The sequence below is a fragment of the Caretta caretta genome, chromosome 7 (genome assembly GCF_965140235.1).
Source record: "Caretta caretta isolate rCarCar2 chromosome 7, rCarCar1.hap1, whole genome shotgun sequence".
NCBI lineage: Eukaryota > Metazoa > Chordata > Testudines > Cheloniidae > Caretta > Caretta caretta.
This window is the reverse complement of record NC_134212.1, coordinates 77,335,868-77,361,839: the sequence shown is the minus strand read 5'-3', so window position 1 is coordinate 77,361,839 and position 25,972 is coordinate 77,335,868. Positions and strand designations below refer to the sequence as shown.

Below are 25,972 nucleotides of genomic sequence, written 5' to 3'. Positions count from 1 at the left end.
GTGGGACATGTTTACTTTACAACCTTTGAGACACAGAGAATACACACAGCATTCTGAATTTCTGTGTGTCTGTCTGGAACCAAAGATGACCGAACATGGTTCTCAACACAGTGTGAGGCTTTAGCTGTTCTTGTCTGCATCTTTCAGCCTAAGCAATTGGTTCATCATGACCAGTTAAGTGTGTGGGATGATCCATTCTTAAAATTTACCAACAGGTCAGAGGTCTTGTCCTTAATTTAGACTACAACACATAACTCTCCATAATGCCATGAGCCTTGTGGCTTAAAAAAGCACCTTATCTGTTGCAGACAAAAAGTCCGGAAGAGAATTAACAGAATGACAGATGATTGTCCACTTGTGTATGGCTCTAATCAACCCTTCCTGCTCCTGCCGTAAATCTATAATTTAAGATTGCTGCTTTGTTTTTTTCCTCTAACTCTCCTGGAGTTTGAGGTAGGATGAAATATGTTTAAAGGAATGTATTTTAAATGATAAGTTGATTGGTATCTAAAATCACATAAAAGCAGATCTCACCATATATAATCATTCATGCCTGTGTTTTAGCCAATTAGACCTTTGTGCTGCCATTTGTGCATGTTTCCCTACAAACACAATAACAATTTAATGCTACCAAACGCTGTAGTCAGAATTCTTATCCGTGCTGACTGGAGCAAACACATAACTCCAATTCTGGGTAGCTGGTCTTGGTTGATGATGAAATTCTTTATTGTCTTCAGAGTGTTGCTCTTGATCTGTAAAACCCTTTGTAACAGTGGTCCGATCTTGCTCTTCTTGTCTTGTCACCCCATTCACCACTCATCAATGTGGTCATCTGCTGGTCTATTGATCTCCTTACTTTCTGGTGGCTGGCACCTGCATTGAGTATTTAATGCCTTTTTCTTGTTCTTAAAATAAGAAATGAAGGCTCACTTGTTTTGTCTTGTTTTTGTCATTGGTTTGTTACCATGGATTGTATACATGATTTATTGTGCTGCTTTTCTAAAGCACCATAAGAAATTAAGATGGTTAGAAGTTATATATAATTACATGTGCACAGTGTCCAAACAAGGTTTTTATATACCAGTATGAGACGTTATCAAAAAAACAACAACAAAAAAACCCTCTAAAAGTGTGTCAAGAGAAAACTAGAAATCTGAGTAACAAAACAAAAGAAATCTGATGAGGTTCAATAAGGATAAGTGCAGGGTCCTGCACTTAGGATGGAAGAATCCAATGCACCGCTACAGACTAGGGGCTGAATGGCTAGGCAGCAGTTCTGCGGAAAAGGACCTAGGGGTGACAGTGGATGAGAAGCTGGATATGAGTCAGCAGTGTGCCCTTGTTGCCAAGAAGGCCAATGGCATTTTGGGATGTATAAGTAGGGGCATAGCGAGCAGATCGAGGGATGTGATCGTTCCCCTCTATTCGACATTGGTGAGGCCTCATCTGGAGTACTGTGTCCAGTTTTGGGCCCCACACTACAAGAAGGATGTGGATAAATTGGAGAGAGTCCAGCGAAGGGCAACAAAAATGATTAGGGGTCTGGAACACATGACTTATGAGGAGAGGCTGAGGGAGCTGGGATTGTTTAGCCTGCAGAAGAGAAGAATGAGGGGGGATTTGATAGCTGCTTTCAACTACCTGAAAGGGGGTTCCAAAGAGGATGGCTCTAGACTGTTCTCAATGGTAGCAGATGACAGAACGAGGAGTAATGGTCTCAAGCTGCAGTGGGGGAGGTTTAGATTGGATATTAGGAAAAACTTTTTCACTAAGAGGGTGGTGAAACACTGGAATGCGTTACCTAGGGAGGTGGTAGAATCTCCTTCCTTAGAGGTTTTTAAGGTCAGGCTTGACAAAGCCCTGGCTGGGATGATTTAACTGGGAATTGGTCCTGCTTCGAGCAGGGGGTTGGACTAGATGACCTTCTGGGGTCCCTTCCAACCCTGATTTTCTATGATTCTATGAAAACCACTGAATAAGTCTTCACTTCTGTATACAGGTAAGAAGAAAACATTTTCCACTACTTTTCCAGACTAGTGCCTGTAAAATGCAATAATTTATAATAAATTAATTGGTATAGCACCTTTCATTCAAAGCACAGTACAAACTAATGAAAACCATATATTGCAATGGCTTCACGTACCACTGAAATGCAGCAACTGGTTTACTGTGCATAGTGCAGCTACCCATTAGTTTACGACAGGAAGTGAAGAAGAATATTGTACTCAACTGAAACCACAGAGGACATGTAGGTAGGTAGGTATGTAGGTAGATTATAATTACTCAAGTTGGAGATTGTCCAGGTCATGATAGCTGGTATTCAACCAGTGTGTTGTGATCTGTAATGAATACAAATGATCAGGACCTTGTTTTGTATTTCATGTACAACTGCAGAAGCAAAGTGGCCCCTAACATCACACTGGGGCATTGGTTCAGTACTAACTCAAAGGGAAGTGTGACTCCTTTTCCTTCAGCCCCTAGATTATCCGTACCGTCCTATCAAAGCATTGGTGTAGCATGACCTTGTTCAGCTGGTAGACAGGACTACAACTCAAAGTGGTATGGCTGCAGGCCTTTGTATTGCATTAATCTTTATTTATGAGGTTCAAATAAAGTGATTTTAATTTTTCAGTCCCATAATTATTTTATTTCCAACTCAGTGAACATATCTGGCTGAGTATGCACTGAAACTCTTGGTGCCAAGGTGTCCTATTTTATGCTCACCAGTGCTCCTCACTCCTCCTTAGCAGGGGGCTCGCCTCTGGGCCCTGAAGGTCATTCTCCCCAGATTTTGGTAAGAGCAGCTGCAGGATCATGTCCAGGGCAACGCTGCCACTGAAAGGTCAAGAGGAGTAGGGTCCATCTGGCTGCATCACTATCACCTAGGCTGGCAGGAGTAAGACCCAGCTAGTAGTGGCATTAGTCCAGGAATCGAGGGGAGGCAGGGAGTGTGGGTAGCTAGTTCACCATTGGATTGGAAGTGACATGTGTCCTGTTTTTTCATGTTGGTGATCTGGTCGCTACCTTGCACTAACCACCCAGCTAGAAGGCCTGTCTCTTCTCCAGAGATTAGGAAGAGAAGGATAAATTAAGCAAATGATGTTTGTTCATGCTTAAAAAAAGTTTTTAAAACACAATAAATTTTACCTCCTTTTCATGCTTTCAGATGGTATCTAAATGCCAGCTGCTTATTCATCTATAAAAAGCAAAGGAGTACTAGTGGCACCTTAGAGACTAACCAATTTATTTGAGCATAAGCTTTCGTGAGCTACAGCTCACTTCATCGGATGCAATACAGACTAACATGGCTGCTACTCTAAAATAGCTATCTATATTCATGTAGAAATAGTCTCTTCACCTAGAAGTTTGTCTCTCTTAAACAACTAGAATTTTAGTTTTTACAGATAATATTTTAGAAAAGAAAAGCAACTGTAAATCAAAAAGGTCTGATACCCCTAGGTTCTACAGAAGCTGTTCTCCTCTAGATCTCCACAGAGATAGTGGCCTGAACTAAGTAAGTAGTCAGAGTCTGAGAAAACAGATGACTGTGAATATTAAATGCTGTCTGTTTTTATAGAGAATAACAGAAGTGCCATACAGAGATCAGTGAGAGAATAGTTTCCTTTCTTTAAAGCTCCTTCAGTGTTAAAAATGTGAAAAGAGCACAATTAAAGGAGGTATATGAACTGAAGTTGATTCATCCATTGCCATCATTGGTCGGATGTGATCAGAATGAGTTCTCAGTGTAAACTACTCATATAGATGGTTTAATTTTCTAAAGTGCTTGGATAGCACTATGATGTGTTGGATTAAAACACACATAGAAAACACCTAGGTGGATAGATCCACAGTATTATTATTCCTGATCTAGACAATATCTAGCACTCATAAATTTCTGTAGGTTGAATAGATTTCTCCTCCAACGACTGTTAAACCTCAACCATAATCTACAGCATTAGGTCCAACAAACCTAAAATACATAAATTTAATTTCCTCTTCAAATTTCTCTGGCTAAAACTAAATTTTCTTTAGTAAGTGCTGTAGCATAACATCTTGTTTAGTACCCACTAACTGCTGTGCAGAGAGAATACAAAACTCTTAACCATTGCTGTCTCTCTACATTTGTAATCTGATACGACATGGTAGCAGAAATTTGTGCTCCAATTTACGAAGCAAGAAAATTAAATAAGATTATACAAGTAATGACCCATTAAAAGAACAGCTTTTCATTATAGCTGTTACTTTCTCTTTTCTGAAAATAAACATTTTAGGTGAAATCTTGGTCAAATTCATTGACTACAGTGGGGCCAGCATTTTACTCTTTGTCCTCTCACATATTTAGAGTTCTGCACCACTGTACAAAGGGAGAGAGTATCTCTTTCCTCCTGTGAAAGCAGTAGGGTAAGATCTTGAGAGAGCCTGTTTGTTTGCATGCCAAGTCCCCAAAGCAGGCATGATCTATTTTTCACTGATGTATCTTGCTCTCCACAAGCTAGCTGGTGCATATATTGCCATCAGTAGTGTTGGCCAGGAGGTAAGTGCGCACATTGTTCCGATCAGAGGAGTGCAAAGTGTCCTCTGTAGTTCTGTGAGTAAAATCCCACTGGTCATCTGAGGACTCTGGCGCATGATGGACCAGACACTGTAAAGATTTCTTGTTACTGTGTCACCCAGGGCAAGATTTTGTCCTTTATCATTTATGGTTCAGATTTCATGTTACTTTGGAAATGAAAATTATCTGAACACCTTTTGGTCCGATTCTCCTCATGCTTAACAGCAGAATCCCACAGCTGCAATGAACTCCGCTGCAGTTCGTCCTGCTACTGATTTACCCTGGTGTGTGTTTCACCATCAGACCATTATCCCTAAATGGTCACATTTTCTGACCTAAGTATAACGTGTAACTTGGGGGCAAAGAAAAACAAAAATCTCTAAATTTGCACCAGTGTCTATGTAAAGAATGTGCTTGATATAGTATCTCATAGACAGCATTTCAGTCACATAGTTCAAAACTTGTTTTAATAACTGCTAGTGAATTTTACTGATTTATCCCACTGTGGCTTTGGGGAAAGAGCAGTGAAGAGAAAACAATATAGGTAGGATTGGAGATTTTTGAATGACAGGGAATTTTAAACTCTTTGGCTGAGCAAAGCAAGGTCTAACACTCAACTCAATGGCATTTCTTTGTTTATCTGTAACATAGTAACTCTGGAAAACTGCATCCATAAATTCCAAAAGTTCAAGGAATGGCATCACTAGGCTTCACTGAGCACAACTCTACCGGTTTTGCTTTAAATCAGAGCCCTGTGAAACTCGGCCTCACAGAAAAACAAGGACCGCTAGACTGCCTGGTGCTGTTGTCAAAGGAATATTTGTCGCCGCCTGGTGCTGCCTACATATATTGGAGGCAGCAGTTTAACTTGCTGTGTGAGGAGATCCCTGGAATAGAAGGGGTTGAGTGGGTGGCACACAGGGAGCTTGTGTAGAGGAGAATGGAGGGATTCAAGGAGCCCCTGATGTGTGCACTGAGCTTGGCCTCATGAGCTAGGATGTATGAGACTCCCTAGTGGTACTGGGTACCCAAATAATTGATACTCAGCTTTTTTTGTGGGGTTAGTGAGGAGAAGCTGTACCTCTTAAGTTATGCAATTACTTATAAGAGTTTTAAAAAACCACCCTTCAATACGATATGAAGATCTTTCTTATTCTTACACTAATGGAGAAAAAGGCAATTAGTGCTGAGCAAAAGTCTCGTTGAGGTCGGACTTGCTTTTGAATCAGCATATGGTTAGAGCAAGACATTCAAATTTTTGCTCTGTTTTCATAAAACTCTGTGTGTTTACATGGTGTTTTTGCCAAGATAGTCTGAATTTGATCACTGGTAAATACATCTGATGAAGTGAGCTGTAGCTCACAAAAGCTTATGCTCAAATAAATTTGTTAGTCTCTAAGGTGCCACAAGTACTCCTTTTCTTTTTTTTGGTAAATCTTGATGATTTCTCCAGGAAATGCAGTTTTCCATGGTAAAATGTCACCCTGGAGAAATTGTAAATGTTCATATAATTGTCTCAGGTATCTGGTTCTCATTGTGAAAAACTGAAAAAATATAAATAAGATTTCTAAATATAATTTTAATTTGATCTTATTTTGCATCTGAGCACAAATTGTTATTTAGTCACGTAATCACTAGTAATCTTGACTCTTCCCTGGGTGAATGACTTAGAGCTTAAAGTTTGACGTCCATAGGCGTTTTGCCAGAATGAGGACTGCAAGATCAGCTCTCTAGAAACATCCTGATCCTTTACCCACTTGAGAAATCCTATTAATTTAGGCCCCAATTCAGGAAAACAATGAAACACAAACTTAGTCACACTGAGATAAAAGGATTGATTATGCAGTAGCACCAGTTTCCAGTGAGGTATCAGATAGTGAGCTGCTTTTTGTGGACAATGCAATTTGTGGACAAAAAAGAATCTCCAGACAATCTGTGTGTTCTAAAAAAAGAGATAATTTTTTCTGACATTACTATGACTCATTCCTGCTTAACTTTTTGATTTGGTAGAGACTAATTAGTTTGTAAATTTTGATTAATAAAACCTGACATGCAAAATTCCACAATGTATATAATGTTGTTGCAGCCATATTGGTCTCAGGATATTAGTAATACAAGTGGTGAGGTAATATCTTTTATTGGACCAACTTCTTTTGGTGAGTGAGACAAGTGTTCAAGCTTACATAGAACTCATCTTTAGGTCTGGGAAATGTACTCAGAATGTCACAGCTTAATACGAGGTGGAACAGATTGTTTAGCGTAAGTAAACATTTCAAGGGACCATTTAAGGTGAAGTAGCCCTTTAACATCTCTTCTGTCATGGGGGAGGGGGACAAATAAAAACTGGGGGTTAGTGGGTTATAGACCGTTGTAATGTGATTCTATAATTACATAAAATACTACCTTCAGGCCTCAAGAGATCTGGCAGGTTTGTAGCCATGGGCAAATAGTAATGATTAATCAGCAGGTCCCTAAACATCATAACCTGTCTGCTTAGCTGGATACTTCTTTTTGGGAGAGACTTCCTTGGTGCATGATAAAGCATCATTCTTCTCTTTCCAATATAAGGGAATTTCTCTAGTATTAAGGTCCTGTCTTCCCCCCTGCCTCCTTTCTTAGACTGTAGGACTGAAGAAGGCAGTTTTGAAATGGGCCTTCTTTGTCTCTGTCCTTATATACAATAGAATTATCACGTGCTTTAAGTTATCGATATCTTAAAGTGCTTTGCTACATAGGCCTTGTCCTGGACAACAGAGCTTGCTATGCCTTGTATTCCTCAGCAGCCTCTCGTGAGGCTATGGGTTAAAATAACAAAGAAGAGGAGCTGTGAATCTTACCTGACCTTTTAGCTTCTTAGTTAAACATGCTCCGCTTAGCACAGGCAACTTTCAGCCTTGGGTAGGAAGAAAGCCCGCATGCCTGCAGCTCCGACTTCTGACTCACTGCTTGAGTCTCTCCCAGAGTCTCTCCCTTTCCAGTTTCAGAGCTACTTTTCAACTGAACCAAATCCCTTTGTATCAGCTTTCCCACCTCAAGGATCCCCCTCCTGTATCCCAAGCAGAGAGTGTCTGCTAGCTGGGCTGGAGATGGTACTTTACAGTCCCTATCGCTTGTATGGTTGAAGTATTGGGTGGTTGAGTTAATTCAGATAATTGTCTCTTTTCCTGATCTCCTGGATGGAGAGCTCCGGGCAGAGTTAACCCTTTCACTCCATGTAGCCCACAATACAAAAGTAGGTGGGTAAACTGATCACATAATCATTTAAAAAATAATGCAGAAATCCCCTGCATTTTCCACTGGCCTAAACTGGCATCCCCTACCCTGATTAAACTGCTGCTGGCTTCCTTTCTCCACTGGCCTATCTTAATAAAACCCTGATATCAGCTTACTTGTAGGTTACTTTCCCTGCACATCACTGAGCAATTTTTTTTTTTTAAACTCCCACCAGTGTTAGTCACTCAGTTCTAGTTCAGATACCAAATTCAGTCAGCCCTAACTCCAGGTTCAGTGCCTTTTTAATAAGGACTTGCTCTGGTCCTCTGTTGCTGTTGGCTTCCTGGCTAGAGATGGAATATTGTGTACAAGATTAGGATCTGTTGAAGTTGTATCATTTTGGATTTAAATTAGGATTTATTTCCTTAGCTCTAATTACTTTCTAAATGACAGTCCACTGTTAAAAATATTTTAGGATTATTTGCCATTGATCTTCACTGTCGGTCCCAAAATAGTTACAGAGAAGAGGCCATATTCACCTCCAACAGAGAGGTATCCAGAGCTGCTGTGCTCAGAGGGGTTCATTCTGGGAAGTTGGGGGGAGGCAGTGGGTTTTTTTGCCCCAGTCCCACAAAGCAAGGGCTGCTTTAAGTACCATGGCGAGCGCCACAGGATCTTCAGTGAAGGAAGCTGCAGAGAGACTGCATCAACTCAGTGTATGCCCGCCCTACCTACCTATCTAGCCAAGCCACCTCCCTTGCCAATACCACCTACAGTTTGGACAGCACTATTTTACATCTGATACTCGGAAGACACAAGCTCAAGAGGTGGGGAGATTATGGCAAAAATGATTGTTAGGATAGTCTGATTTTAGTCTTTCTAGATCCTGTCCTTCCCACTTGGAGACACTGTAGGCAGTAATACACAAGTGAAGTTGAGGAGAAGATACTTTCAGAGGCATGAAGTGAAAAACATAGGCTTTTATCAAGGGGGGAAAATAATGGCATCTTTGCTGTACTGTTGTAATCTAAAGACAAAAGAAGGCATCAGCGTGGAATGGAGCCAACTGGTGTACTACCAGTTGTAGTTCTTTCAGTAAATAACTGCTGAATGAGCTGTAAATAGAACAGCCTTATTCTCAGCCTGACATTTTTTAAAAGCTTAGAAAAATGAAAAGCTTTAGATTCTGCTTTTGAAAATAGCTTTGCAATTATTTTGTGCAGCATGGATAATTGTAAATTGCTTTTTAAATTAAACACAGAAAAATCTGGCTTTAAATCTCTAAAATTGCATTGGGGTAGCTGTGTCAGAGGACATACATGGAAAGCACACCATAAATGAGCAGATGTGTAAAAAAATCAAATGCAGCACCCAAAGTTATGCACAATCCTAACATTGCTAGAAAATACAGCTCTCATCTGCAATGAGTAACCATGACTACCATGTGATTATTATTTTCAACACAGAATTATATACAAGTACAAGAGAGTGGTCCCATCTCAGCTCATACCATATGTATTTGGCTGATAAGGATTATAGTCAATGAACATGATTATCAGTATGGCACATTTACCTTTTTAAAATAGGTTCAGATTTACATCTTCATGCCTCTATTACAGTTATAGAGGGGAAATGTTACTGTATTTACTTAAATACTGTTAAATGAGTCATGGCTGTCTCCTTTTTGTGTGTGCTTATAAATGCATGCACCCTCGTGCATCTCATGAGTTGGTAATGAACCTAGTTGTTCCCATTTGGCATATTCAACAAAAAACACAAACTTTTGAGAAAAAGAATATTTTTAAATGACTACAATAGTTGATAGCTACATTTTGATAGTCAAATATTTATTCCATGAAGAGTTTTATTCTTAAATCCAAAAACTGTAGTGTTTTTTTATTCTTTCATTTTGATTTGATTCTTCTTCCACTAAAGTCAGTGGAAGTCTCCTCTTTACTTTAATGGAAGCAGATTATGGGCCATGAATTCCTAGCCACTGAAGTATGGGTTTTATAGTTCTCCTGTTGCTTAATAACATCTATTGATTTCTGTAATCAAGCATATGGAAAATTGAAAAATGTGGAGGTTCTGAGAAATTAAGAAATTGAATTATGTCTTTTGGATTAAAAACATGAAATGAAATAAAATAAATAGTTTTTGTGATCAAAAGTCTTTTTTTTTTTTTAAGAAAGAACTAACCTTCCAGGTATCGGTGACGTTATGTAAAACGGGGTAGTTTTGTGGAGATGATGGTAAATTAGTTTATGTGCATCGTCCTTTGTATCTGAAATGCGTACGTGTTCCATCATGTTCTTAGTGTCCACACACCAAATAAAAATCTGTGTGGTTCCAGCAGCTCCACGCTGCTTGCAGTGGGGCAGTTCCTTTTGTGGGTTTTTTTGTGGGGGAGGAGGGACGGGGGTGGTTGGGCGTGTTGATGGGGTTGTCTGGAGCTATGGCAGGACTGTTGTTGTCACTGCAAAGCCTTAATGGCCGGATTCAAAGCCTTCCCTTTGCAGTCTGACAAACAACGATAACATTCTGAGCACATGGGCTTCTAGGGACCACTGGCACATTAGCAGCAGCAAATAGAGTACTTATAATGGCTATTACACAGGAAGAATGGTTAAAACGGAGGCTTGCAGGGTTTAAGCCTAGCTTGAAAACTGGGGTTGGAGTGAGAATGGAAATCTTGTATGTTTGTAGTTTAATGAATGCAGTCCCCAGTTTCAAATGATCATGTTTATATGAATACAGTATTACTTTTAGCTGATTATGAAATTATCTGGATTGATCATCACTAACTTTCCATTTAGATTTGTTGTATGTGTTCCTTGTAATAGTAATAAGTAAAGTACTTTCAGAGAGATGCATAGCTTTTAAGTCACTTGTGTCTTTTAAAAATCTTTTACAGTTGCTGTTTGCAGACAATATTCAACTCATGATATATGCTATGTTTTCAATGAACAAATGCCATGGTAACATTAGTAAGGCAAAAAAAAAAATTGTGGAGATTATAATGGAACCACTGAACGTCAGAATATAGAAAGTGTGGGAATTGGTTTAATAAATTCATCTCAACATTTGATGGCTAATGTGGTAATTAAGTGTCCACCACAACTAGATTTTTTTATCTCTATATATGTGTATATATATTCAGTATTATTTTAGTGTGCGGTCAGCTCCTCCCAAGTGTCTCTTTAAAATCCGTGACCAAGAGCTTCCCAGCCTTGGGGAGCAGGTGTCTCCTCTTCCTCAGCCATTGGTTCTGCTCTTCACCTCCTGTTGCGATATACAATGGAAAGCATTTTGGGCTCTTTCAGAGTAAAAGGTCCAACTGATAAAATAAGAATTATTTTTAGAAGACCTCTTCCTCCCTCTTACAAAAGATAGTTTCCCAATAAGGGGCATAATAGTGTAGTAGTATGTTCATGTACAGGGTAACATCTAGGAGCATAGCGAACTCTGCTTTCAGGAGCCATTTGATGAGAGAGGACTGTATATGTGGAGGAAGGAATAAAGCCTGAATACTGTACAGCCTTGGCTTTTCTTCTCATGCTTGAACAATCCCATTCTTCTTTCCTCCTCCTCTGCCTGCCTTCCTTCCAGACCTCCTTTTATTGAAAGAAAAAATATAGATGATTACTGAAATCTTTTCAAAAATAATTTCTGTATCACTTGTTTATGATCTTGTTTTCTCTGTGTACTTCTCACCCGGACCTATTTCCCCCATAAGGCTCACTTCTCAGTCTCTACTTCAAATCTGAGATCTCTTACCCCGTTCCCCTTCCTATACTCTTTCACAGACCCCAAGCCACCCTCTCTCTCTCTCCAGCCCACCCTCATCCCCCTGCAGATGCAGGTTTCTAGCCCCCTTTCGTCTTTTCTGCTGCAGACTTTTCTTCAGTTTGCTTTCTTTTACAGGATTAATTTCCCATTCTAGCAGCTCACTGTTTTACATCAGAAGTGTTTTTGTGAATACATGTCATGTTGTGTCTGGCTGATACTGCCTCAGCTTGCGCTTCTTTATTTCCCTTACTCTGTGGCTTACAAGCTCCTGCCTCTCCATGCACCCTCATTCTCTTCCTCCCCCCACCCCAGTGATATAAAATATAAAGATATAACAGTGGGGCATCATTTCTAGGGACGGGCAACTTCACTTTGCCTAATTTTGAAATTACTCAAACATCCTGGGCTTGAAAACTTTACAGGCTTTCACTCTGCTAAGGAGAGTCTGTGAAAATAACAGGAGACAGCAAATCCAATAGAAAAATAGGCAGAGTGAGGAAACAGATTGAGGGGAAATGTGAGATGCAAACCAAAAATCAGCCATGAGCACCAAGGAAAGGAGAAAAATTCTAGAGATAGCTGCCTAGTTTTTAGTGGGTGGTTCTCCCAGGTCTAATTTATAGCACAGTATTAGCATTATGTTAAAAAAAAATAGAGTCACCCTGAGGGATAGTAAGGAGGGGACTGTCTTAAATTACTTGGAAAAAACTGTTTTCAAATTGGATCTTTCTGGATCTTAAAAAATGGCATTTGGGGTTCATGAAACCTCAAGCTGCTTGGGGCTTGCCTACTTCTAGTAATTTGAGTGCTAGATGGTTAAACATTGGGCTTCCTTGTCTCTGTTCGCATTCCAGATCATCCAGTCTTTCTGTGTACTCTATGTCCTAGTGCACTCTCAACCTTTCCCCAGTGCACCACAATTCAACTCTTGTGTTTATGTTCCTGGCTTGTCCCTCTGTGGCCACTCATTACAGTACCTACTGCCTCAGGTAATTATGGTCAATGCTGTCTTTCTGTGCTACTTATTACACCTAAAATTTCCATAATTCCTTCAGGCTGCCCCTTACAGATGATAGTCACTTAGATTCCCTCACCCATCTCAATCAAACTCAAAGGGATAGCATCAAAATGTTTCTTTCTTCTAGGAAATTTCCAAGTCACTCTATTCAAAATCTCTCCAAATGTATTCCTGCCATTCATGCTTGCTCTAAGTCCTGGAAAAAGGCTGTTGGTAAACCAAGTCAAGGCAAGCCAATTACAGATATGTTTCCATACCCAAGAACAAATTGTGTTAAATAATGGAAATGTCCCTAAGTTCTGAAGCTGTTGAACATTGTCTTAGCCTTAATATCTATAAATCCTGAATTTAATAAGTCACCACCGTGTTATGGAAGTGCTCTATGGAAGAAAAGTCGGTGGTGGATAATATAGAGCATTCTCCATAAGTTAAGGTCAGTAAAGTTGTTACTATGCTCTACAAATGGTTTTTGGCATACCTCTCAACATGTAGCTCCTAACTCTCAGCAGCAGCTACTGGTAGATGAGAGAGACACATCTGAAAAGAATAATCAGAAAATTATTAAATTATTTACCTGGTTCTGTACATGAGGACACAGGTGGTACATAGCAAGATGGACAAATAAGAAACAGGGATATGCATGGAGTGTACAGTTTGAATTTAAACTACCTCTCCCCCTATTACCTGTGACTAGAACCTTCCTGCCTAAGCTATTGTAAAAGTTCCTTCTCTCTTTTCTTTGACTCACTGTCAGTTTGCATCCCTTCCCTGGAACCCTTACCTTTTATAAGAAGTTATGGGTGAGCAATCCTGTGAAATCTTGACATGTATGAAAAATTGCTGTGATGTAGTTTTTGGGTATTTTTTGCTTTGTTTTGTTTTACTGTCGTGGAAAAAGAATGTTTGAAGTGAAAACTTCACTTTTTTTTTTTTTTTTTTTTTGGTGAGTCTGCTGACAACACATTTTGTTGTTTTTCAGCTCTGGTTCAGGATTTTGGTGCTTCAGTTGGGCTGTTTCAAAATTTTTATAGCATTGAACTTAATTTGTAAATTGGTCAGATGCCATTTTGTTAAGAAACCTAGTCTAAATCTGTGCAACTATGTTTGAAATCTAGTGCTTCAGAAAACATTCTACAGAGTTGGCTTTCAGATGCTTCCTAGCCAATGTTTAGGCCAAAAAAGTCTAAAGCAAAAAATAAATAACATAATATGTTAACTCCTCTGCCAGTTTGCTATTTCAAAACAAAGCTTTGAAGCAGCTGAGCTATGTTAGTTTGATGAACAGCTTCTGAGCATGCCCAGTATTACTTTCAATAATCATTCTGTTTTAATTTTCTCTGTTAAATATGTTGAATCCTTACCAAAAAATCACTATTGTGACTGGTACAGGTATTGGAAAATAACCTTATCTCATCAAAACAAAACAAAATTATGTCACTTTAAACATGTGGACATATTACAATATGTAAAAAGAAGCAAAATTGAGCTGCTATATGTTAATGTATTTCTGGACTCAAAGCCAACATGTTAAGGCTGTTGAAACCAGTTGTTTGTACTCAAGAAGTATGTGTTTTACTTGGACACAACAGTGTTGTGTGATACAGATCTGAAAAGTTTCAGAGGGCTGGTTCTTCAGTTTATCTGAACCACTAACTTTTGAGCCACCTAGTAAATGTAACTGAGGGGAAGAGTCTAGTAGAGAATTTCTGTCACATTGGCCTTAGAAGACTCTGAAAGGTTGCATGGCATTTGGAGGCAGAGATGGAGATAGACAGGCCGTTGGCTGGGAGTTGTATAAGGTTGTGAAGTGAAGGAAGCTGTCTCCAGAAGTGTTTGTTGTCCAGGAGAGTCCTGAAGTGAGCGTCCACCTGGAAGGGGTACTAAGTGTGTCTTGCTAGTTTCTTTTGAGAGCCTCCAAAGCCACAGACTTCTGTTAAACAGAGGGGGAGAGAGAGGGAATGTTGTGTTTTGGGTGAGCAAGGAAATCCTCATAGAAAGAGAGAAGATGCTGTAATGTCTGGTTTAGGAATGTGTTGATTGAGTTATTAACAAGATGCTGATAAAATCCAGGTAACTTGCTGACAGCAAGAGAGAATGGATGGTGTTGCTGAAGACCTGTATGTCTTCTGGTCCCTCAGTGTGTAATCTTATACTATGTGGTTCACACTTATACGTCTGTGAGCTTCCAGTGAACCGATGTCACTTCTGTCAGTATAATTAGTTTTTTAATTATATATTACTAACTCTTACATTTTGTGGCCTCAAGCTTGTGTTTGAATTTCTGCATCCATAAAACCTGTTATCGTTTCTGATCATCCATTATATACAGATTTTGCTTCCTGAAATTAGGGTTGTTGCAGTGGAAAAAGAGATTGGTAACTTGGATTGGTTTTGAAACAGTAGTACTTTTAAAAATGTAATGGGGATGAATTTCAATTGCCTGCAGTGTTGCCCTTTGAACACTATACCTACATCTTGCCATGTTACCCACAAATCCTTCTTCTTCTTTTTTTTTTTTTTTAGATCTAGTATGGGGCAAGAGAGGATTGGTAGCTGGTTCTAGGACTCTTTTTGCATTCTAGAACCTGTCTTTAGCTGTTTCCCAGAGTTCATGGCACCCCTCTGATAAGGAGCTCCAAGAACATAGAATGATTCTCCCTACATGCTTCAAATCTCTGAAGCTCTGATGCTGTCCCATCAGAAGTGTTTCCATGTTCTCTCAACTAACTGGAAAGCATAAAAATGCTGGGAAATTTTTAACTGAGTAGCAGCTCAAAAGTTAGTAGATTTACAATATGCCATGTTGATTTTCAAAGGCAGAGGGGAGGGAACCATGTTGGGAAAGGGTAGGATTTGTCTGAATGTTTTTATTTCAACTAGTATGTTGCAGGGTTTCTCCATCAATATCATAGGTATAATATAGTACTACTACATATTGAAGCCTAGTTGTATGACGTTGCAGTTGAAGATGACAGGTAATAACTATTTGCTAGGTATAAAATGGGGCTAACAATGAGTGCTAAATTGACTCTTATGAAACATGGCAAAACTGTTGCATTTCTTCAGCTTCAGTTTGCCAAGGAGGAGAAATTTATAAAGACAGCTTGGCGAACACTGGCTACTCAAATGCATTGTGATATCATTGTACCATAATTACATAGATCATTTTAGCTAAATTATTTTTAAAATGTTTCAGTCACAAAATGTTCTTGCGAAAAAGGACACGTTGAGTTACGATAATGCCTTTTTAAAAAAAAAGTAGGGAATTATTGTGGCAACAGGACATAGACCAATTGCAGGAGAAGACTGAGGGTACAGCGCATAACTGATTCTGATTTCTCTGATCATTATAGTATTTTCTGCAGGAGGGTGAAATAATGTGCTTTATTAATAAAGTATGTGTGTGCGCATTGGAAATGATACATAAACTATATGAACAAGAAAACTAAATAATGATCAATGACTATTTTTGATCGACTATTTTTAATAAACTAAAATACTGTAGTGACATTTCTGTTTGATTAGGTGATAATAATTGCTATAGTGATCATAGTTATGACATTGTGAAAAACTGAATTTGAGTAACCAATTTGCTACCTCACTTGTCTGGACTATGAACCTTTTTATATTTTGGGAACTCATATTTGTATGTGATGCAAATATGGTGCAAAACTTCTAATATAATTACAAGTTTAATTTTTATATATTTTAAAATACCAATTTGCTGTTTATATCAACTATATATTAAAGTTTACTAGGTAGTATACATGTTCCAAGGCAATTCTGCTCTTAATAAAGTTAATCAAAAGGTTATGTAGATATTTTCATGTGATGGACTAAAGACCTCAATTTTTTTTACCTTGGAAAAAAATATTTTGCATTACTTGTTGCTAATGATCCTAGGCCTGACTCCTGAAAAGACTTAAGCACATGCAGAAGTCCCATTGATTCAAGTAGACTATTTGCGCATAAAGTTAAGCACATGCTTAAATCTTTGCAGGATGATGGCATCAATGAATACATAGAAGTTAATATTAATCCAAGGTAAGTGTTTGCATAGAGGGAAGAAATAATCCATAATTCTTGATTTTTTTTGAGACGCAACATGGTCTTGGAAAATTAACATTGAACTGGGAGCCAGAAATTCCTGAATGTTAATCTTGGCTGTCACTGACTCAGTGTTTGGCTTTGTGCAAGTCATACAGGGCCCAAGGGTTGCAATCCTTATCTACCAGAAACTTCCTTTTGACTTCAGTCAATGACATTTAAGCTGCACAAGGAATACAGACACAGGCTCTTAATCTCTGCATCAGTTTCCTACAGCACGGCAGTGTTGTGAGGATTGAATTATTTTTTTGTACCGGGATTTAAAATTGCAAAGTGCTACATTATACAAGTGCCAAGTATTATTGCTACTAATCATTAAAATGGACATTTGATGAAAACAGGATGAGAAAATTTAAATAAGTGGGTTTGCTTTTGTAAACAAACACGCTGAAAATAAACATTGCATAATCTAGTGAAGCTACTTATAAATAGTGTTCCGATTATTTGTATTTAACTTGACTGGAGAAGTTTATATGGATCAACTTTTTCTCACCACACTCAAAGAAATGAAGTTGTGAGCAAACATAACTGTTAGATAGTCCTTGGAGGGAAATGATGACATACTTGTTCTAACCAATATTTCCACGAGTGTGTTTTGTTGCCTTCAGATATGTTTTTTACTAACCAAAATTGTCAGTGACAGTGATGTAAATTGACCGCATGCTACAGTATACCCTGTAGTTAGTGAGATGATAATGAAGATAATATATCTACATGTTTTCATTGTATAATAAAATAAAATAGTGTATTATTGTTCATGTTTTAATGGTAAATACTGCTGTATAGAATATGTTTAACATCCAATCCTGTGTCCTCAACTCCCACTGACTTCACTGGGAGGTTGTGAGTATTCTTCAGAGCAGCTGGCAGCGAGCATTCCAGCCTGGGTAGCCAGACTTGCACTAGCGGGGTTCAAGCTAGCATACTAAAAATAGCAGTGTGGACATTGCTGCGCCAGTGGAGGCTTGGGATAGCTACCTGAGCTCAGACCCGCCCTACACTCTGTCTACCCAGGCTATGGACTCACTCACAGCTGCACTGTAGACATACCCTATGGTGTGCAGCACCATGCAGGATTGAGTCCTTAAAGGAGAGGCCTCTATTTTATTAATTCTCTTGATTCATATGTTGCATAAATAAATGGGCCTGATCATGCTCAGTTTTGCCTTGGCCTTGTTCCACCAATGCACTAGCCAGTGTAGCTGCTTTGGTGTGCCAGGGAACATACACCTTCCTGGTCACAGACCCTGTACAATTCACACCCTCCGTAGAGCAGTAGGGGAGCTTTGCAGTCACAATTTCCTGCCTGAGCTGCTCCAGAGGCAGCACAACATTAAATTGCCCCCTTCTCGTGGCTTATCACAAAGCTGTGATTCAGCTCCAGTATAAATTACTGAATGTGAGTACTGCTCTGCAGATGCGAGCCCCACAAGAAAGGGTCTTGCCAAAAGACCTTGGCAGATCTCTTGGTTGCAGTCTGCTTAGCTGCTTTTTACATCTGGGTATTTTAGCAGTTGGTGACGCTGTAAGGCACTGAACAGTTCTCACTATCATAGTCTGTGGGAATATAAATAATAATAATAATATAATAGCCTCTTAAGGGTAATGAAGTGTGTTTTGTGAACATGTTTGTTTTAAATATTGTTTTTCCACAGTTGTGGGTTTGCCTATTCCCCTTCTTCAGGTTAAATAGCTGAATGCACCACACTCAGGAGCACAAATTTCATATCCCTGCTTCCATATCATGTTAAACCAGGCAGGCGGGACTCATACAACCAGAGGAGGAGAAAAGGAGGTAATTAGTTCACAGGTTATTTCCACTTCCGTTCCTGAGGCAGGAAGTATAGTCTTGTAATGAAACATGCTTGGGAATCAGGAGGTTTGGGTTCTACTGTTCTATTTCCAGCTCTCTCTGCCTTCCCCTTTTCAGACACAAATATAAATGGTTGTATTGTAGCATTGTTTGGTTAATGAAGTCTTCAGTAAACAGTTTTATTTGCTGAAGCAGTAAAGTACTTTAACAATTAGGCTGCAAGATAAAGCTGTTAGGTATTTATTTGTGAACTTGTAGTACATTGGAGTACTGAAAGGGAAAAAGGGGAAGACAGAGTAGCAATATGAGAAGTAAAGAGAGCGAGCATTTGACATGGCTTGTTTTGAGAAAAATTAGATAGTGTAATACCAAATTACTAAAAGTGAAACAAGAGCCAAGGATGAATTAGAAATGCTGACTTGATGCCACAACGACCCTCTACTAGTTTGTTTTATAAATCGTGCTTAGAAATATGAAAGTGAAATACGAGGGAGAAGTTGCATGCAATTACATATTAACATTTGTTTATGAACATAGATGATTTCCTTTAGTGTGACATATCTTTGCCCTCTAGTGGACAGGAAACATGTGGCATGACTTCATGTTCTTGCTCTAATTCAGAAGATGAATTTGTTCCATAATGACTTCTAGATAAATTTGTGAACAAAATCATTTGTTACAAAGAGAATAAACCAATAAAAACACAAGTTATTTACTCAAACAATTTCTGAATTAGAGACTTCCTTTTTTTAAATGGTGGTTTAAACTCCATTTAAAATTAGTTGTCTGTATTATTCAGTATTGTATTGAAACATACTGAGCTTAATCTTCAGCTGTGCCCAGTAAACGCAAGGCACAGCTGGGGCAGGAAGCTGCAAAGGAACTGTTTGTGGTTTCTTGGTTCTCAGGATGTTCAATGCCACCCCCATCCCCAACCTAGTGTAGAACATCACTGGGACTGCTACAAAATATACCAACTTGTAATGCCCCCAGGCGCTGTTACACCAGATGGGGATCATTGGTACATAGCGTGCTCTGAGCATGGATTGAGTGGGAGTGGCAGACAGGCAGTTTTGTTAGTTGTATGCCAACCAAGGATTTCCCCACATTGAGACAATCCTCAGCTGCCCCTTTTTAACAGCTAGTACAGAAGCATGATTCACAAATCAGTGCAGATGTGTCCACCTGGGGTATCAGCTGTTCACCGTGGTGACCTGCAGCACAATCATATGACTTTATAACAGTATGGATAAAAATCTCTGATTTTTAAAAAAATATGATTTTTTAAAATTTAAATTAAATTATAAAAAGCTTTTCTTTTAAAAAATAAACCTGTTTAAAATGAAATCTGAATTTAATACAAAATGTTTTAAGGCCTTCTTTTATTATAATCTCTTAAAACATTTAAATAAAAAATAAATATGCTGAATGCATGAACCTCTATCAAACTTTGAGTTAAAGGCTACTTTTCTATATACAGATTGAATCAGGGGAGAAAATCTAACTTTTGAGGTGAAGGTTTATAAATACAGCCCAATAGGTCATGGTATTAAGGGCTTGATTTGTTTGAATAAAAATCAGTGTTATATGCTGTTGTATGTTTAATTAAATTCCAGTTACCATCCTAATGCATGTGACACAAGTCATGAGCAAAAAGTTAAGTATATAAGTAAATAAGCAATATATCATTCATAATTTTCTAACTTATTTAAAATGTATAATTAATAAGAATCTGAAAACATTGAGCTATGTAATTGCTTAAATTAATGTATATGGTTATAGTGTACCCTCCTAGGTAGTAAAAAGATGTAGCAACTGTAGAGTAAAGGCTCTATTTAGTTTTAAATCAACATGTTTTTATGATTATATAGAGCAATAAGAGTGCATCTTTCTTTAGAAAATATCTGAAGTATAAATGGCAACGTTAATTAACATTTATTTAAATTGAGGCTTTCCACTTGGCGATTTAAATTGGTCCATACTGTTATATAAGCTACATTTTATCCCTGCCGTTAGCCTACTAACTCATCCTGTTCTTGCATGGCTGGATGACCGTCACTGGCTTACCCTTAGGGATGAAAGTTCCCTGGGTTTGCCTTTGCTGAGTGGCCACAAATTGGACCTCTTCTGCTGTCCATGACTGTATCAGTACTTGTTTGTATTATACCACTGATGCTATGACTACAGCTTGCCCTTTGTTCCCTCACAGGTGTCTATTACATGTAGAGGAACATTCTAATTGAAGGTTACACACTAGAAACCAAATTGTGGTCCATCCTATTTGCGCTTCTTTAACTGCATGTATATGATAAAAATATGAAAATATTTCTTCTTCGAGAGATTGCTCATACCTATTCCAATTAGGTGTGTGCACGTGGCATGCACAATCGTTGGAAAGTTTTTCCCCTAGCAGCACCTGTTGGGTTGGCTGAGGAGCCCCCTGGAGAGGCACCTCCATAGCGCTCTATATATGACCCTGCCAATCTGGTGCCTCCTCAGTTTCTTCTTACTGCCAGTGATGGTCATTAGAACTGTGGCGTCTTGTTCAGCAAGCTCTCCACGTTTCCCTAGCTTCTATCTACTTTAGTGTTTGTTTTCCTTAGTTAGTTTAGTTACTAGTTAGTATAGTTTAACAGTTCACTGTCGGGAGGTGGGGGTTCCCCTCCAACCCAACCACGCTCTCCTTGGGGACTCAGGGCATGCCTAAGTCCCAGGGGTTCAAGCCTTGCAAGTCCTGCAACAAGCCTATGCCAATGGGCGACCCTCACGACACTTGCTTAAAGTGTCTGGGGAAAACACATCAGGTGGATAAGTGCAGGATTTGCAAAGGGTTTTGCCCGAGAACGAAGAAGGAGCGGGACTTTAGACTGAAGCAGCTCCTCCTGGAGGTAGCACTTAGACCACAACCAGCATCAGTGCGGCAGGACCCGCCCCCAAGTGCATCAGTGCGTAGTGCCTCAGCAGCGGTGGAGACGGCACCGCGGAAGGATTCTGGACAAGACCGCGGCACCGCTGCTCTCCGGCACTGGTCCCATTCCCCGGGTCAGAAGTGGCACCGGAAACAAGGGAGGAGTGGTTCCCTGACTTCAGGATGCAACCCGGCGGAACTTCGGAGCTGGCACCGTCGACTTCGGTCCTGCAAGGGGGGACGTTAAGTCTGGTGCAATTGGACTCACCGTGTCAGGTGGCGGAGAAGGTATAACTGCCTTCCACCCCAGATACATTTGAGGCTGCGAGAGATCTCATAGACGTGACGGCACTGCAGACCCCGGCCCTTCGCGCCAAGCCCCCGATGTCCAGCATGCAGCACCATCCCACAGAAAGCCTGCAATGCTGCTCTCCTCAGCGCCTCCTCAGAGACGATGCCGCTCGGAGTCCCAGTGACGCTTGGAGTCCCGGCACCGATCACACTCACAGCACTGATCAGACTCGCAGCGCTGGTCTGACTCGCGGCACCACTTCAGGTCCTGCCAGCGTGACTGTTCGTGGCGTTGATCGCTGTCGCACAGCAGGTCCCGGTCCCCGTGGAGTCCGTCATGGCACCATTCCGGGTCATTGCGCAGACCCCATTTGCGGCACTGTTCCAGGACACGGCACCGCTCCCCGGCCCAATAGTGCTCAGCACTGCGCTGGCCCTCATGGTCTAGATCCATGTCTTCGGGTTCGGAGACAGGGTCTAAAGTTTCAGAATGGGCCTGATGCAAGCTGGCACAGGGCAAACAAGATGGGCGTGGCACCATGGCCCACACAGTGGCAGGGGCCAGAGCAGTGGCCATTTTGGACCTCTTGGGCATAACACCAGGCCCAGGGCATCCAGTCCAGGGGCTCCCATTCAATGGTGTCCAACGCGAGGGTGCTGAAGGCAGAGGCTAGCCATCCCATCCTGAGGGGTGTGGAGGAGTTACCAACCCTACCACCTCCTCCGGAACCCAGCCCTGTTCCTAAGCCTGACCATGGGGTGTCTGACCCTGGATTAGAGGCAGGACAGGAGGTAATGGAGGACCAGGAAGGTCAGGAGGACCCAGTTCCCTCTCTGGTCTCCTCGACTTCCTCCCTGGATGAGGCTGTGGTGGGTTCCTACACCTCTGGGCCTCCCCCTATAGATAGCCATTCCCACCAGGAACTCCTACGCAGGGTGGCACAAAATATAAACCAGCAGGCTGAGGAGGTGGTAGAGTCCAAGGACCCTATGGTGGATATCCTGGCACTGGAGGGACCATCTAGGATCACTCTACCACTCATCAAAACTATCCAGGCCAATGCAAAGGCCATTTATCAGATTCCAGCCTCCATCCCTCCCACCACCAATGGGATGGAGAGGAAATATTTTGTCCTCTCTAAAGGGTACGAATACCTATTCACACACCTGCAGTCCTGTTCCCTGCAGTGAATGAGAAGGAGAGGACAGCAAGCCCCAGTGCCTAAGTCCAAGGATTCCAAGTGCCTGGATTTATTCAGACAAAAAGTATACTCCACAGGGGGCTTACAACTCAGGATTGCCAATCAGCAGGCAATCCTGAGTAGATACAACTTCAACTCCTGGAACTCAATGCTGAAGTTTAAGTAATTCTTACCAGCAGAGTCCTGGGAGAAGTTTGGGGCTATTGTTGAGGAAGACAAGGCAGTGGCACAGACCTCTTTACAGGCCTCACTGGATGCTGCGGACTTGGAGGCGCACATCTTGTCCTCAGGAATCGCCATGAGGCTTAGCTCATGGCTGCAGGCCTCAGGGCTTCTGCCCAAGGTTCAACAAACCTTGATGGGGTGGTCCGTTTGCTGAACAGACGGACTCCAGGCTGCATAGCCTAAAGAATTCCAGGCTACAATGAAATCCTTGGGTATGCACACCCCAGCAACCCAATGGAAGCCCTTTAAGCCCCAACCATAGTAACAGCAGTCCTATCCTCCCCAGCTGAGGCAGGATCCCTACAGACATGAGGGTAGAAATGGCAGGCGCAAGCCCTCCCATCCTCAGTCTGGACAGGGCCAGGGCCTGACTAAGCCTTCATCGGTCTCAAAGCAGTCATTTTGAAGGTGTGCCCGAGGACGGTACACCTGTCTCAGCACCAGATCCTTCCCCATGTTTTCTGAACTCTCTATCCTTCTTCTACTGTGCTTGGTCCCATCTAACATCGGATCTCTGGGTTTTTCGCATGGTAGAAGTGGGATATTCTCTCCAATTCTGCTGCTCCTCTCCCTCCCACTCCCCCTTCCTTGTCCCTCTTCAGGGACCCTTTTCACGAGCAACTCCTTGTCCAGGAGGTGCAGTCGCTCCTCACAATAGGAGCGGTGGAGGAGGTTCCTCAGGAGCTAAGGGGAAAGGAATTCTACTCGCACTATTTCCTAATCCTCAAGGCAAAGCTGGGGGGGGGGTCCTCTGACCCATTCTAGACCTGCAAGGACTCAATAAATTCATGGTGAAGTTGAAGTTCTGTATGGTCCCCCTGAGCACGATGATCCCTTTCCTGGATCCGGGAGACTGGTACACTGCCCTCAACATGAAAAACATGTATTTTCACATAGCCATTTGCCCCATGCACAGGTGATTTCTAAGGTTTATGGTCGACTACAAACACTATCAGTTCATGGTCCTCCTGTTCGGTCTGTCGAGAGGCCCCCGAGTTTTCACCAAGTGCATGTCAGTCTTAGCAGCCTTCCTTCGCAAGAGACAGGTGTATGTATACCCCTACCTCAACGACTGGCTGCTCAGAGGGTGCACCAAGGAGCAGGTGGAATCTCAGGTCCAGTTTGTCAGATCCACTTTCGAGAGACTGGGCCTCCTCCTCAACATGAACAAATCAACCTTGTCTCCGATCCCGAGAATAGAGTTCAACGGAGCAGTGCTGGACTCAAAGCAAGCAAGAGCATTTTTGCCAGAGACACGATTCCAAGCCATGACAGACGTCATTCAAGGCCTCAGGCGATTCCTGACCCCTACTGCAAGGGATTGCCTACGTCTCCTCGGCCACATGGGAGCCTGCACTTATGTGGTTCAGCATGCCAGTCTGAGGCTCAGACCCCGACAGGTGTGGCTTGCATTGGCCTATTGCCCGGGACGCAACAACCTGGACTTAGTAGTAACGGTACCAGAGCACATACTTGAGTCCCTCCTATGGTGGTTCCACCCTTGGATGGTGTGCGAAGGAGTCCCCTTCCACATCCCACAGCCCTCCTTGTCTCTGGTAAAGGACGTGTCAGCTCTAGGTTGGGTTGCACATTTGGGACATCTACAAACACAGGGCCTATGGTCTCGGGATGAGCTCTCCCTTCATAACAACATCAAGGAGCTCAGGGTGGTATGCCTAGCATGCCAAACTTTTTGGGCCCGGCTGCAAGGCTAGTTCATGGAAGTGAGGATGGACAACACCACTGCCATGTTTTACATCAACAAGCAGGGTGGAGCCCGTGTCGAGAAGCCCTCAGGCTCTGGGAGTTCTGCATAGCCCACTCCATTCACCTGGAAGTGTCCTATCTCCCAGGAGTGCAGAACGAGCTGGCGGACCACCTCAGCAGGTCCTTCTGCAATCACGAGTGGTCCATCTGGCCGGACATTATACACTCCATCTTCCAAAGGTGGGGGTTTCCCCAGGTTGACCTATTCGCCACCCGCAGCAACAGGAAGTGCCCGATGTTATGCTCCTTCCAGAATCACAGCCCAGGCTCAGTCACAGACACGTTTCTGCCACCCTATGAAGGCTATCTGTTGTTCACTTTTCCCCTGTTCCCTCTGGTGCACAAGGTTCTTCTCAAGGTCCACAGGGACAAGAGCGGAGGTAAACCTGGTGGCCCCAGCATGGCCTTGACAACACTGGTACATCACGCTCTTGGAACTGTCAATGGACACTCAATTGTGTTGCCACTCCACCCCGACATGATCACTCAGGACCACGGTCGCCTGCTCCACCCAGACCTCAAGTCTCTCCATCTCATGGCTTGGAAGCTTCATGGTTAAATCTCATGGAACTTCTGCGCTCGGAACCTGTAAGGGAGGTCCCACTTGGCAGCAGGAAACCATCCACCCGAGCCACTATCTAGCTAAGTGGAAAAGGTTTACTTGCTGGTGTGCCCAGCATCTCACACCTCCAATCCATGTGTCTATACCACTCATCCTAGAGTACCTCCTACACCTGAAACAACAAGGCCTGGCAGCGTCATCCATCAAGGTGTACCTCGCTGCTATCTCAGTTTTCCACCCAGGAGTGTCTGGGTGCTCCATATTTACCAACCCCATGGTGAGACATTCTCTGAAGGGCCTGGAACGCCTCCATTCGCAGATTAGGCAGCCAGTTCCTGCGTGGGACCTGAACTTGGTCCTCTCCAAACTAATGGGGCCCCTATTTGACTGTTAGTGACTTGCTCCCTCCTCTATCTATCATACAAAGTAGATCTTCTGGTTGCTATTTCCTCAGCAAGGAGGATGTCTGAGTTGAAGGCCCTCACCTCTGACCCACCTTACACAGTCTTCTACAAGGATAAGGTG

At 41.7% G+C, this 25,972-nt stretch overlaps 1 protein-coding gene and 1 long non-coding RNA gene across 4 annotated transcripts in view; one reads left to right on the top strand and one right to left on the bottom strand.

The window, feature by feature from the left end:
• Positions 1-25,972, top strand: part of ANK3 (ankyrin 3) — a 558,892-nt gene that overhangs the window by 171,390 nt on the left and 361,530 nt on the right. The gene's annotated exons all lie outside the window — the stretch shown is intronic.
• The window catches only part of LOC142072895 (uncharacterized), a 32,611-nt gene continuing 17,447 nt past the window's right edge, over positions 10,809-25,972 (bottom strand). Inside the window, exon 2 of the long non-coding RNA XR_012669502.1 lies at positions 10,809-11,379. This is a non-coding gene — a long non-coding RNA (uncharacterized LOC142072895). The remainder of the gene's footprint in view (positions 11,380-25,972) is intronic.